The sequence below is a fragment of the Sus scrofa genome, chromosome 7 (genome assembly GCF_054392235.1).
Source record: "Sus scrofa isolate SSC_HxYL_T2T_F1_AM1 chromosome 7, Sscrofa_HxYL_maternal_Yorkshire_Landrace_v2.0, whole genome shotgun sequence".
Classification (NCBI taxonomy): Eukaryota; Metazoa; Chordata; class Mammalia; order Artiodactyla; family Suidae; genus Sus; species Sus scrofa.
Window position 1 is genome coordinate 21,477,888 of NC_139389.1, and position 13,642 is coordinate 21,491,529.

General features: G+C 37.9%; 3 non-coding genes across 3 annotated transcripts; all 3 read left to right on the forward strand.

The window, feature by feature from the left end:
• Positions 1–3,148: 3,148 nt before the first annotated feature.
• On the forward strand, positions 3,149–3,220 carry TRNAQ-CUG (transfer RNA glutamine (anticodon CUG)). The gene has a single exon. It is a non-coding gene; the product is annotated as a tRNA-Gln (tRNA).
• Positions 3,221–7,072: 3,852 nt separating this feature from the next.
• TRNAS-AGA (transfer RNA serine (anticodon AGA)) lies at positions 7,073–7,154 on the forward strand. Its single transcript has one exon. It is a non-coding gene; the product is annotated as a tRNA-Ser (tRNA).
• Positions 7,155–7,178: 24 nt separating this feature from the next.
• MIR7857 (microRNA mir-7857) lies at positions 7,179–7,266 on the forward strand. Its single transcript, NR_128470.1, has one exon. It is a non-coding gene; the product is annotated as a microRNA mir-7857 (primary transcript).
• Positions 7,267–13,642: the final 6,376 nt, after the last annotated feature.

The window sequence follows — 13,642 nt, forward strand, 5'->3', positions numbered from 1 at the left end:
TTTTTCTTTGCCTTTCTAGGATGGAAAGCTGACATCATTACTTAAGTTTTAAAAAGGAAGACTCAAAAATAGTGATTTTATTGCTGGAACAATAAAAATGTAGTCTCTAGATACAAGATTTTGATATTACTCAGTAATCAAGCATCCGATTCTAATGGTCATTTTCCAAAGACACTGATGTTTACTCTGGTGATGAAACCTAGGACTTTATCTTTGTTTTCTTATGACCCTTGTAAGTTAACAATAAAAGCAATTAAAAGAGATGTAACCCCAAAATGATGAAAAGAGCAGGAAAGCAAATGACAGATGGTAAGAAACATTGTTTCCTTCCCAAATTAGCCTGATGCAGGTGAGATTTATTCCTTACTCATGTAAGAGTCCACTGTAGATTTTTGAGTCAGCAAAGAAAAGGGAGCACATTTTTGCGGTATTCAGGGACCCAAGCTTCTTCCATTTTAAGGATCTGCTATCTCCTAAGGCTTGAGAAAATCTGTACTTCTTAGAAGTCTGGAGGGAAACATGTTACTTGCATTCATAATCTGTTTATTATGACTAATCACATGGCTACACTGAGATGTGAGTTGTCTGGTGGATACAGACCATGGCTAGATAACTTATTCCCATAGACAGCTCTGTGCTATAGAAGGTGGAACATGAATTTAGGTGAATACTACAATTATTAACAACATTTTGGGAGATAGAAAAGAGTTAGATAAATAGTAATCAAATTAATAGAGTGAATAAAGCTGAAACCTTGCTGTCTGCAAGGTGGAAAGCTAACAATTATAAAATTATCAAAGTTATTAACATCTATAAAGGATATTACAGATCCTTGGAAAGGCTAATAGGAATTGAAAAAAACATGTAACTTTAGGCTTATTAGTCTGAATTGCCCTTCCCTCTCAGAGGTCAAAGATAAGACTTTAATTTTAGGGCTAAAATGCTCCAGACAGAGATGTTCTTAACTTAGAGAGACTAGGCACAGCCAAAGGTGGAGGCGAAGGGCTATATTGAATGTTGGTGGCTTGAGCAAAAGGCTCTATTGGCTCCACCTCCAGGTCCCTTTCTATATTTGTTTCAGAAAGCACAGACAGCTAAGCTTACACAACTTCTGATCTCAAACATTTAGAAGGTTAAAGGATTACTCTTTGAGAAAACTGTTATGGGAAAACTGAGCCGGCCACAGATATGGACATATTAGGAGTCCTGATTGCAAGGGCTTGTCATATACAATCATTCTAAAATGGATCCATCTATTGGTATATCAGGCTCATAGTATCAATTAGGTTTTGGGGTCTACCTTTTAAATAGGTTTGAATTGCTAAGGGCCATCAGAAATCTGAGGAAAGATACGTAGCAAAGCAAACAAATGGAAAGAAGAAAGTGTGATGGAAATAGAGACCAGTAGGTAACAGAAGGGAAAAAAATCCCTACTTTAATTCTTATTTCTCAGAGAAATGAGAGCATTTCACACCTATGAGACAGTAAGAGGATGGTATTATTTTTGAAAAAGCATCAAGAAAACAAGTACTCTCGAAATTTTTAAAAATGTGATGATAGGGAAAAAAATCAGTAGAAAGGTTGGAAGACAGTGTTGGAAATTTTTTTCATGAAAAGGAACAGAAAAGACAGATGGAAAGTAGGAGAAAAGAAAATTTAAAAATCATTCTGGTTAAGTCCAACAACGTCTGTCAGGAAATGACAACAGAGAAAATAAAGGGGTGACAATTATTCATAAATGTGAAAAAAATTCTCCAAACCGAAAAGATCCACCTACTGCTCCACACAAAAACTAAAAAGTCCAAGAATTTACCTGTCTACTTAAGAATGGCATTTAACTTCATTGCTACAGAGATATCTAGAAGACAAAGGACTAACGCTCACCAAATTCTAAAATGATTTCAACTCGAGAAATCGCTATCTGACCAAACTGAATCATTTATGAAGTTAGAATAAATATCTTTTCAGAAATGCATTATATTTGGGGTGCGTGTGTGTGTGTGTTGGGGGGGGGGGAACCAGGGAACAGAAGCCTCATGAGAATTTAAATCTGGGTGTCTCTAATGCCAGGAAATCAGAACCCAGGAATTCGGATGGCCTTCTGGCAGCAGGCAAGTCTGGCAGGATTTGGAGTCCTGAAGGAGACACGTGCTGCTGCCAGGTGATGTTACAGGAGGCAGGGAAGTAGTTAAGGTGCAGCCTATTCAAGCTGGAAGTAGTTCCTTCCATCTATCAGCCGTCTTTTTGCAACACAAATTGACTTGACTGAATACCGGTTCTTCTCCAGGGCTCTTGTTGGGAAGGTTCAAACTTAAACATATGCGAGTCTTTGAAGACATTTGCTTTTCTCCTCAAGCCTTCTGGTTGACAATCTGGATCCTTCCATCTCCTGCCATTTCCCCACCCTGCTGGGGCGGCAATGAACAGTCCTGGGCACGTCACGTCCCCAGCTTGACATCAGGAAAACAATACTGTTGAGGAGTTTGGGAGAAGCTCGAGGTTGCTGCCCCGTAAAAGAAGCAGGCCACAGCTTTCTCAGTGAGAATCAAGTTACAAAGCTCTGTTTGAAAACATTCACTCTGTTTATCGTGCTTTACCCTTTGGTCTCCACAAGGTGGAAGCTTTCCGAGAAGCAGAAGGCATCTCTTGGCGCACTGCTTTTCCCACCCCGCGCAACGCTCCACAGGGCCGGGGCCGATTGGCCCACCACATCAAATAAAGTCATCCGCAATTTAGAGGTCAAGAAATAAAACTTCCAAGAGCGTCCCTTGGGTTCGAAGAAGAGAATTCCGGACACACACTCGGGAAGCGGCGCGTCTCGGAGTTCCTCCGGCAAAGCTAGCGGGAGCGCGGCTTGGCGGATCTGTATTGAAGCCTCCAGCCTCGTGGTCTGGGCAGCCTCGAGTGCAGCCGAGCCGAGAGCCGTCCGCGAGCTGCAGAAAAGGTAGAGGGACTCTAAAGAGCCCTGATCCACCTATCCCTAGAAACCGATTTGCTCTTAGGTTTTGCGCAGGAAAAAGGACGTTTTGTTATGGAGGCAAACAACGAAAACAGGGATGCAAATGTCGGCGTCTCTAAAGGCTTCTTGGGCTCAGCTATGAAGATATATCCTAACAGGGAGGAGCGGTAGCGCAATCACGGACAGCGGGGTTCCATGGTGTAATGGTTAGCACTCTGGACTCTGAATCCAGCGATCCGAGTTCAAATCTCGGTGGAACCTAGTAGTTTTCTTTTTCCCTTCTTTTCTTTTGAATAAATTTCTTACTTTTCCAGTTTCCCTTTTAGGGATGGTCGGCAAGGAATCCGCGATTCACATGTCACCTTTTCTTTATAAACTTTAATATATCCATATATTAAAATATGGATATTTGTCATAAATAATACATACTTTTTTCCTTGTTAAAGTTTAAAACGGCAAAGTATACATTCTGCTTTTAAATTATCTTGACCAGATGGCAAGAATTTTCAAATAGAATTTTAAAGACTCAAAGCCAAAATAGAAAATAGTTTTGAAAGTTATTTAAATATATTCTAGAGTGAAGAATTAAGACAGTCACATTCTTATTATTCCTCACCGCACTGTAATGAAAATATTTGTAAATATTTATTGAGAATAAAAGTGTATGATATTCTGTCTAGTGCTGTTAGCACTGTCTCATTATATTAATTTCCTTATATAAATCAATTCAATTGTATGAATTATAAATATTACATAAATACACATAAATTAATATTTCCACAAATTATTAATAATGAAGCCTTTGAAATAGTGAAAATACGTTCACATTTTAACTGATTCTTAGTATTTTAACATGTAAAGCACATTAAGGAGATTTTTGACTCTATGCTTAATAGCTGGAATTCTTATTCTTGTTCTAAATATTCATCTATTTTTTCTTAGCTGAATTTTCAGTTACCAAGAGATATTGAGGAATCTGAAAAAGCAAATTGCTAAAATGAAGGGGAAAATGCCCACCTACCCACATCTTTTTTTTTTTCCTTTGGTGTATTCCTGCAGTTGCTAATACTTCAGACTAACTGATACTGTGTCTTCTGAAGACAATTGCCTGATTATAATCTTATTTTCAGAAATCTTAACCAACCAGAAATCTTAACTCCTCAGGAATTTGGGAAAAGGGCATATTCTCATTTCTACCAATGATAAAATTTGTGCAAACCTTGCATGGAGGCTATTATTAGAAAATGCTTCCTGCAGATATATAATCTTGGGGCCCCAAAACCCTTTGTTATAGGTACACAGTTCCTCACCTTCCATGAGTACATTTACTTTACAAAGTCATGAAATCTTGACTTTGGTGCAAAGAACATCAGTTGGCACCAATTCCTAATAAGGATGTCCATAGCATTATTTTAAAACATAGAACACCATAGTAAAACTTCTACTAATTCAACTCCAGTACCTGAACTCAAAAAATAGAGAAATAACCTAACTTAATGTCAACAACTGCCATAGGCAGTGGAGTCCTCACAGAGCTACCTCCTGCTTCTATTAGTACAGAGGGATCAGCATAGTAGGACAGGAAAAAGAGACACTTTGGGACTGAAATCTTACTCTGTGAATATCTAGCTATGTAATTTTTGAGATATCTAACTACTCTGTACCTTGGTTTCTTTATATGTAAAATAAAGAAAGGAAGGCCATTTTTAGTATATTTTTACTGTGTTTTTACCATGGTAAGCCCTAAAGAATACACTCCACAAATACTAGAGCTCTCTTTCCCCCTTTCCCTTTTCCTTTCCTTTCTTTCCTTTCTTTTCCTTTTCTTTACTCCTCCCCCTCCTCATCCTCCTGCTTCAGAAAGAATAGGACCTGAGAATTAGAAGGGGGCATTTCACCTATTTGGATAAACTTAAATACAATGATTCTTCCTTCCCACAAATATTCTACCTGCCAGCAGAAACAGCCCATCTTCTATCCAAAAACACTACCCTATCCTCGCTTAAAAGCCAGGTAAAACTCTCACTTGAAGCAGTCACCCTTTAAGGAGAAATTAAGTTTTCTCAAGACCCACCCACATCGCTTCTCATTGCCTGCAGGACTCAAGGGATGAGTATATATTGCATTTTTATACATTGAAAAAATTGCAAGATCATGCTATTTCATATCCAAAGAAACCAGAGTAATATGTGTGGTAGTGCTAGATCAGGAAAAAAGAAGCACGGTGTTGAACTGGGTCAAATTAATCTCATATGGGTACACTTAATGGAGATTCCAGATTTGGTTTGTTAGTTAGAACAGCTGGGAATTAGTCTAACAGTGTGCTTGGTATAAGGTGGAGAAAGACTCCCAATGTCCTAAAAGACATAGGAAACTTGCAATGAATTTATCGTATGTGATGCTTCTTCATCCTTCCGCTACTATCTCCCTGGAGGACTCAAAGGACATTTCCTTCACAAAATACCCTGAGAAACAGATTGTTGAGGGGGTTGCCAGCCTCTTTGGGAAGCTCTTTAGAAACTATCCTCTCTAGAAAGGTTCAATAGTAGATACGTCCCTAATTTCTTTGTTTTAAAATGTATTTATCTTTTGATCCCCTTCCTCCATTTCTTCTACTTCCCATGACCCCTCTTCTGATATCCACTCATCTGTTCTCAGTATCTATAAGCTTGGTTTGTTTTGTTTGTTTTTGTTTAATTCCACGCATTTGTCCACATATTTGCCTTTCTCTGTCTGGCTTATTTCACTTAGCATCACGCCCTCAAGGTCCATCCATGTTGTCATAGATGCCAAGATTTCATTCTTTTTTATGCACACATATATACAGAATTTTATATAGAATGGAATATATATACACCACAACCTGTTTTTCCGTTCGTCAATGGACAGTTAGGTTGTTTTCTGTTCCTTTTTTTTTTTGTCTTTTTAGGGCTTCACCAGAGGCACATGGAAGTTCCCAGGCTAGGGGTCGAATTGGAGCTGCAGCTGCTGGCCTATGCCACAGCCAAAACAACACCACATTGGAGCTGCTTCTGTGCCCTACATGCACCACGGCTCACAGCAACGCCAGATCCTTAACCCACTGAGCTTGGCCAGGGATGGAACACTAGTCCTCATGGATACTAGTCATGTTCGTTACCACTGATCCACTACAGGAACGCTCTCCTTCTCCTCCTCCTTCTTATTTTTCTTCTTCTTCTTGAGGTTGTTTTCATAACTTGGTTGTTGTAAGTAGTGCTGCAGTGAACAAGGAGGTACATATATTCTTTTCAAGTTAATGTTTTTATTTTCTTTGGATAAATATCCAAAATTGAAATTGCTGGATCATATGGTAATTCTCTTTTAAATTTTTTGAGCAACCTCCATACAATTTTCCATTAGTGGCTGCACTAATTTACATTTCTACCAACAGTGGACAAGAGGTCTCTTTTCTCCCTATTCTTGCCAAAACTTGTTATTTCTTGTCTTTTTGTGTAATAGCTAGTCTAACAGGTGTGAGATATCTCCCTGTGGTTTCGATTTGTATTTGTCTGCTGATTAATGATGTTAAGTGTCTTCTCATGTACTTGTTGGCCATACGTTTGTCTTCTTTGGAAAAAAATTTATTCAGATCTACTTGTTTTAAAATTGAGTTGTCTTCTTGCCTTTGAGTTGTGTGAGTCCTTTATATATTTTTGATATTAACCCCTTATCAGATATATGATTTGCAAATATGTTCTCTCATTCCAATGGTTTAATGTCTTACATTCAAGTCTTTAATTTATCTTGAGCTCCTTGACATGGGTCTTGATGATTTTTTACATTTGACACCAAAAGTAAAAGTAACAAAAAATAAACAAGTGAGACTACATCAAATTAAAAACCTCCCTCACTGCAAAGCAAACAATAAAAACCTTAGTCCCTTTCCATCAGACCAACAGAATAAGGAGTCCTTCCAGTTTGAGAAGTGTTACTAACCAATTTGCCACAACAACATAATATTTGTCTAAATGATGCCAAAGAATGAAAAGCTTTACGTAACACAAATGTACTTTCTGGGAGAAAAATGCGACATTTTGAAGAGAGCTGAAGTTCTCTAGGGCTATTTACACTCAGGTCGGATCCAGTTGCTGTGTAGTCGTGGCCGAGTGGTTAAGGCGATGGACTAGAAATCCATTGGGGTCTCCCCGCGCAGGTTCGAATCCTGCCGACTACGGTGCCCTCCCCTTAGGGGCAATCCCTATTGAAGCATAGCCAGTTTGGGAAGAATGCTGTTACCCTCAAGGAAGAAACTGGATTGTTCTCCAACCTGGCTCTTTAGTTACCAGGATGAATATCCATGAAATAATTAATGAATGGAGATACTGTTTTAATTAATTCAGTTAATTTGTCCACTGCCTAAGGAGAGCCCAGGCTCTGGCAATGCCTTCCTGTTTCCTGCAATCAAAACCCTACTTAGAAGGCAGATTTTCCTATAGAAAGAACTTGGCAGGAGTATTCCATCTCCAAAGAATCACCCTTTCTTTGGAACCAGGGCTCTTTCCCAATCATGTACATCCTTGTTAAGTCCATGTAGAAAAGGAAACCCCAAGAACTCTTGGATCAAATACAAGTGAAAGTCAAGACTCACCGCTAATTTGGCCAATTACAAATTCAAACTGGGTATTAATGAGCAAACCTCTACACAACCAAAGATATTAATTAAGCCTTTTGGGGGGGAGGAAGTAAAACTGTCTACAATATTATGCCAGACTGACTTGTCCTAGGGTTCAGGATGGTGGTAAAGAGAAAGGGAATAAACACGAAGTGAGATTCTGACTCATTCTGGGCTCAGAGTTCAGATGCATAATCCTACTGTATGATTAGTATGTATGGGTTAATGTATTAAAGCGGTAAAGGAATGTTAACCACAGTTGAGGAGCTTTCTAGGAAATTCCTAGGAAAATTTGGTTATCACTGCCTTGGCAACTTAGGGGAACTGGACCTCACCTCTCTGTGGAGATCTGCACAGTTGCCATACTTTAGTGTCATCCTTCATCCCAGGATGTGTCTAATAATTGCTCTTAAGCAAAGAGCTTTCCTGAATTGTTGATTAAATACTAGATCCCTTCCTCTTTGATGTGTATCTTCAGAGGCATGAAGTACAATAAAAAGTCACCGAGTCGCTTTATCTACTAAGACCTGGGCTTCCAGAGGACAAACTCGAGCTTTCTTTGCAGACTCATCATCTCTCATCTCTCCCTCTCTCACATTCAGCACCTGAGTTGCTTTGACTCTAAGAAACTAATAGAATTCTAGAATGTCAAAGCAAATGAAATGTTAAAACCCTTCTGTGGAAACAATTCCTAACTTTAGTGTTTAGGGAAGTGACTCACATGACATCAATGTATGGAGTTTAAAAATGAAAATGTATTCAAAAAGATACCTTAGAGAAGAGTGGTGATAGTGTAAGCAGGAGTTCCTCTCATTCTGGATGAGTATGAAATTCCAATTTTGGGGGCGGAATAGAGATCCTGAGCCAGGACTGACAATTACACAGAATCTTTGTAGAGTACCAGTGTGTGATCTGGCTTCTGAATACTGTCATTAGGATTCTAGAAGGAGTTCTCACTTTACTTTTAAATTGCTGAAATTTCTTAGAGACAAGGAAAATTAAAGCATCAGTACATTTGAGCATCTTGCACTTGAGCATCAGTATCTTTCCAATAGAAACACATGTGAGCTACTGATATAATTTAAAATTACCTAGTAGCCATATTAAAAATTAAAAAGACCAGCATAATTCATTTTAATAACAAACTTTATTTAACCCAACATATCCAAAATATCTTTTCTGCATGTAAGCAATTCCAAAAGTTGACAGTGTGATATTTTTGTGGGTTTTTTTTTATGCAAAAATCTTCTAAGTCTGGTTTGCATTTTGCACTTAGCGCTCATTCCAAGTAGGAGCAAGAGCTCAATATTCACAAGTTCATCCTTCATTCCCCTGCTCTGTGCCCCTCGTGGTATCTTTACCATAACATTGTTTAAGAACATGCAGCAAGAATTTATATTTGTTCTGTATCTCATATGAAATTATTTCTGTAATTATCATTCATTCTGCCTGCTAGTAATGTGTGTTTTTGAACAAATGAACTAAGTCCTACCCTCATTCTCAAAGCCCAGGTAATCACTTATTAAGTCAATTTAAATGATATAAACTAATGTAGTAGAAACTAACCCCATTTATGAATCTAACTGGTGTGTGTCCTTTAAATAGTATGTTTCTTTAGAGTGTCCTTTCATGTCTTTTTTTCCCCTTGGCACCATTTGAAAGTGTCAGTAAAGTGGATGTTCAATTAATCTACCATTTCTTATATATTTTATGAATCCTTGATATTTCCTTTGTTTCATCTGCTAGTCTTTGTTTCCTTTGTTTCATCTGCTTGATATTTCCTTTGTTTCATCTGCTAGAAGCAACAGAACATCCTGAATTAAATGCTATTTATGACATATCTGTGACTTTCAAATGGAAAGTGCCACCTCTACATGGACAGTGCCGTAAACACTCAGGGAAAACACAAAATTCAGAATATTCCTTAAGACTTAAGAAAAGAAATGCTGTCTAACATCTGTCTCCCTTTTGCATGCTTCCTTCTTCAACAAGAAAAAAAGAATATGGAGTTCTCTTGTACAGTGGGGTAAGCATCCCGTGGCATGTGTTTAATCCCTAACCCTGGGAACTTCCATGTGCCGTAGGTGCAGACATCTGCGCATGTGCACATGCACACATGTGCACACACACAATTAATTAAATAAACTTGTTTAAGATCATTAGCCCTTAAAAAAAAAAGAAAAAGAAAGGAAGAACAGAAGAAAAGGAGACTATCACACATCAAGGGCTCCTTCTCAGGGGAGGTCTTAGAGTAAGGATTGAATCTGACATACTTTTCACTCTGGTTAAAAAAAAACAAGATTCCATTCCACTCTGTTGGACCTGCTTGTGATCCATTCTAGTGTCCCAAATGTGAACTGTGAGAAGCTCACACCCATGAAACTTCTCAAAGGAAAGAGAAACTCCAAGAACTGGTTTGATTGGTATCTTAGCTTCAGGCTATATATTGTCAGGCTGTATATTGTCCTTCTAATTATTTATAAAATTGAGGTTTACAACTGACGTCACTTCTTCAGCAACTTTGTGCTTAATTACAGTTTAATAATGGTTAAGCAATAAGCTTTAACCAATACAGTTAAAACTATTTTTTTTAACATAAAGGAGGCTCTTCAATGAAGAGGGGTCTCAGTCTAGTGTCTATGTTCTCCAACAATATTTTTGAACTCCCTGACATGTGTTGACTAAAACAATACGACCTGAAAGTTGAGAGTTAAGTTTTATTTGGGGTGAAAATAGGACTTAAGCCCGGGAGACAGCATCTCAGATAGCCCCAAGAAACCACTCCCAGGAGGCCAGGGGGTAGCTAGGATATATGGGTTTTTCGACAAAGGGAAGGTAGTAGGAACAAAAGGTTTGCAGATAACCAGATTTACAGAAAAAGACTTCTAGAAAACCAGCTTCTATGGAAAGATGTAAGGGTGTGGGCTTACTGGAATCCTTCCTTTGATATCACCTCAGCTGTGGGCCAGTTTGTTTCTTTCCTGAGTTCCCTTAGGGGTCACTGGCCCAGCCTTGGAAGTGGCTGTCCTCACAGATGACATCTTTTGTCCACTAACTGCAGCCCAGGAGGCAGTATTTCAGGGAGATCCAAAATACTGCCCCAGAAAGGAAAGGGGGAATATCAAGATATAAGTCAAAAAGGTGAAGTAGGAGGTGCCTGCAGCCATGCACCCATTTTACAGAAGTCTGTTGCTGGCCTCATGAAGGTTACTAGTAGTCACAGACACTGGTCATCATTGATGGATTTTAGTGTGTTTCTAGATATGAGGAGATACAGGAATTGGGCTCATAAAATCTTCTACAAATATCTATCTGAAGACTTGTTCTTCCAGTTTTCCCAGAGCACAGAGAGCCTCACTCCTGGTCTCCACCCTGAGCTCCACTAAGGGGCACTGCAGGTTGGGAGCTGCAGTGGCTCATGTTTTACTCCATGTAGAGGCTGGTGGCAAGTGCCTCAGTTCACACATGGTTTCTACAATTGTTAGTTTCGTGTCAGAACCATCTCTCTGTGAGAGGATGAATATGTTTTGTTTTACATACTGTAGGATTTTGAGCCAATAAATAATTTGAGTCTGTCTTAATAACTTCATGACCATTGCAGAAGAAGAAGGAGGATTTGCTAGTTCTATTTTGTTGTTTGGGGAAACATGTAAAATGACTATAAAAAGATATATGGGTTCTAAACAAATTCCTTCTAACTGTTGTAATAGATTTGTTGGGCATAAACCCAGCATCTGCCTTCCTAATGACAAAATCATATTCAACTGTATACCAAGCAATAAAGCTCTATTGAAAATCACTATGCTCACTGTCTTGCACATGTGTATTCCTGATGTTCACAGACCCAAACCAGCACATGTCCACCTAAAGTGAATGACTTTTGAAAAGTCTTGCCTGACCTGCGTTGCTAGGGGTATTGACAAAGGTTTTCTTTCTTTTTTTTTTATTTCACTATCAATTGCTTCTGAGAACAAATAGGTACTACTTTAAGGATCTAGTTCTTCAAGTTACCTCTTGTATATAGAAACTCATGGACCAGTACTCACTTCCAATCCGCACATTCAAGTCCCATTCACCTAAAACTTACAGATTTCAATTTTACTTGTTCTTTCCCCTTTATCTCTGCCATTATGCTGTCAGTCTTTAGCAATGTCTTCAGACTCTCCCTGTGTGGGCTGTATTTATCTGCATGTTTATGGAGTAGCCCATTCAGAGGACACTAATCTCAAGGGTAAGGGTCATGCTCTTTGCTTTATTAACTTTGCATTTTTATGCCCCAGTCAACATGTTAATTCCATTCAGAAATGGAATTTGATCATATCATGAATCATATGAAAGAGAGATAGCTCTCAGCCTACAGCCATACCTCCATGAACATACCTGATCTTGTCTGATATCACTCAGCATTTAACATCTGCATTTGGGAAGCTTCAGACAGCTTCACCATGTTTCCTAGGGAAGGAAAATGAGGTCAAAAGGAAATACATTCATTTAAAAGAGCATCAAAAAGAATAACATGCTCAAGAATAAATTGAACAAAAAAAATGCAAAATTACAAAGCTATGCTCTGAAAACTACAAAACATTACTGAAATGAATGGACATCTAAATAAAGAGGATGATAGCTCATGTTCATGGAGTGGATCTTACCATTGTGAAGATGGCAATTTTCCTCCAAATTGATCTACAGTTTCAATGCAATTCTCTTCAAAACCCCAGCTGACTTCTTTGTGGAAATTGATGAGTTGATTCTAAAATTCACATAGAATTCCAAGAGACCCAGAATATCCAGAACAATCTTGAAAAGAGAAAAAAAAGTAAGACGACTCACATTTCCCAATTTCAAAACTAACTACAAAGTGGTGATAATCAAGACAGTGTTGTACAAGTGTAAGGATAAGCATATAGGTGAATGGGATGGAACTGAGAATCCAGAAATCAGCCAGACACCTGTGGTCAACCAATTTTTGAGAAGGATGCCAAGACCACTTAGTGGGAAAAGAATAGTCTTTTCAACAAATGTTGCCTGGAAAAACTATTTAACTACTATTTTTTAATGTAACTAAAAACTATTTAAAAATGAATTTAGATCCTTACCTTACACAATTTACATAAATTAACTCAAAATGAATTAAAGACATAACATAAAAACAAATATTATAAAACTCTCAGAAGAAAACATAAAAGTAAATCTTCATGACCTCAGATTTGGCAATAGATTCTAAGAGAGGACAGCAAAAGCACTAGCAAGAAAAAATAATTGACAAATTAGGCTTTCTTAAAACCTTTTGTGCTTCAAAAGACACTGTCAAGAAAGTGAAAAGACAACACAAAAAATGGAAGCAAATATTTAAAATCACATATCTGATAAGGGGCCTGTATCTAGATTATGTAAAGAACTCTTACAACTCAAGAAAAATAAAGTAACCCACTTTAAAAGTGGGTAAAAGACATGAACAGACATTTCTACAAGAAAGATACACAAATGGCCAATAAGCCCATGAAAGAAACTGATATTACTAGTCTTCTGGAAAATGCAAGTTAAAACCACAATGAGATACCACTTTACACCCTCTAGGATGGCTTGAATGAAAATGGCATATAATAGCAAATGTTAGGGATGCTATGGAGAAATCAGAACCATCATATATTGCTGGTGGGAAGGTGCATCCAAGTTGGATATCAGTTTAGCCGTTCCTGGAACAAACATAGAGTTATCATATGACTCAGCAATTTCACTCCTAGGAATATAAACCAGATAAAGAAGAAAATACATAAGTAATAATAATAGTAAAACAAGTTATTTTGAAGTATTTGTAGTGAAAACAAAAATCTCTCTTCAATACATATGCTCAGCTATTTAATTTCTATCCATAGTAGCAAACTGAAACCAGGTTTCGTATATTCTTCCAGAATTAAAATAGATACATGAGCTTAAGTTCTGTTTTTTTTTTTTTTTTTAAATCGTTGCTGTTACATTTAATTCAGAAGTGAATGTTCCCGTTTGTGGGATGTATCCCATGGATCTCCACCAGAGGCTGACAGAGCAGA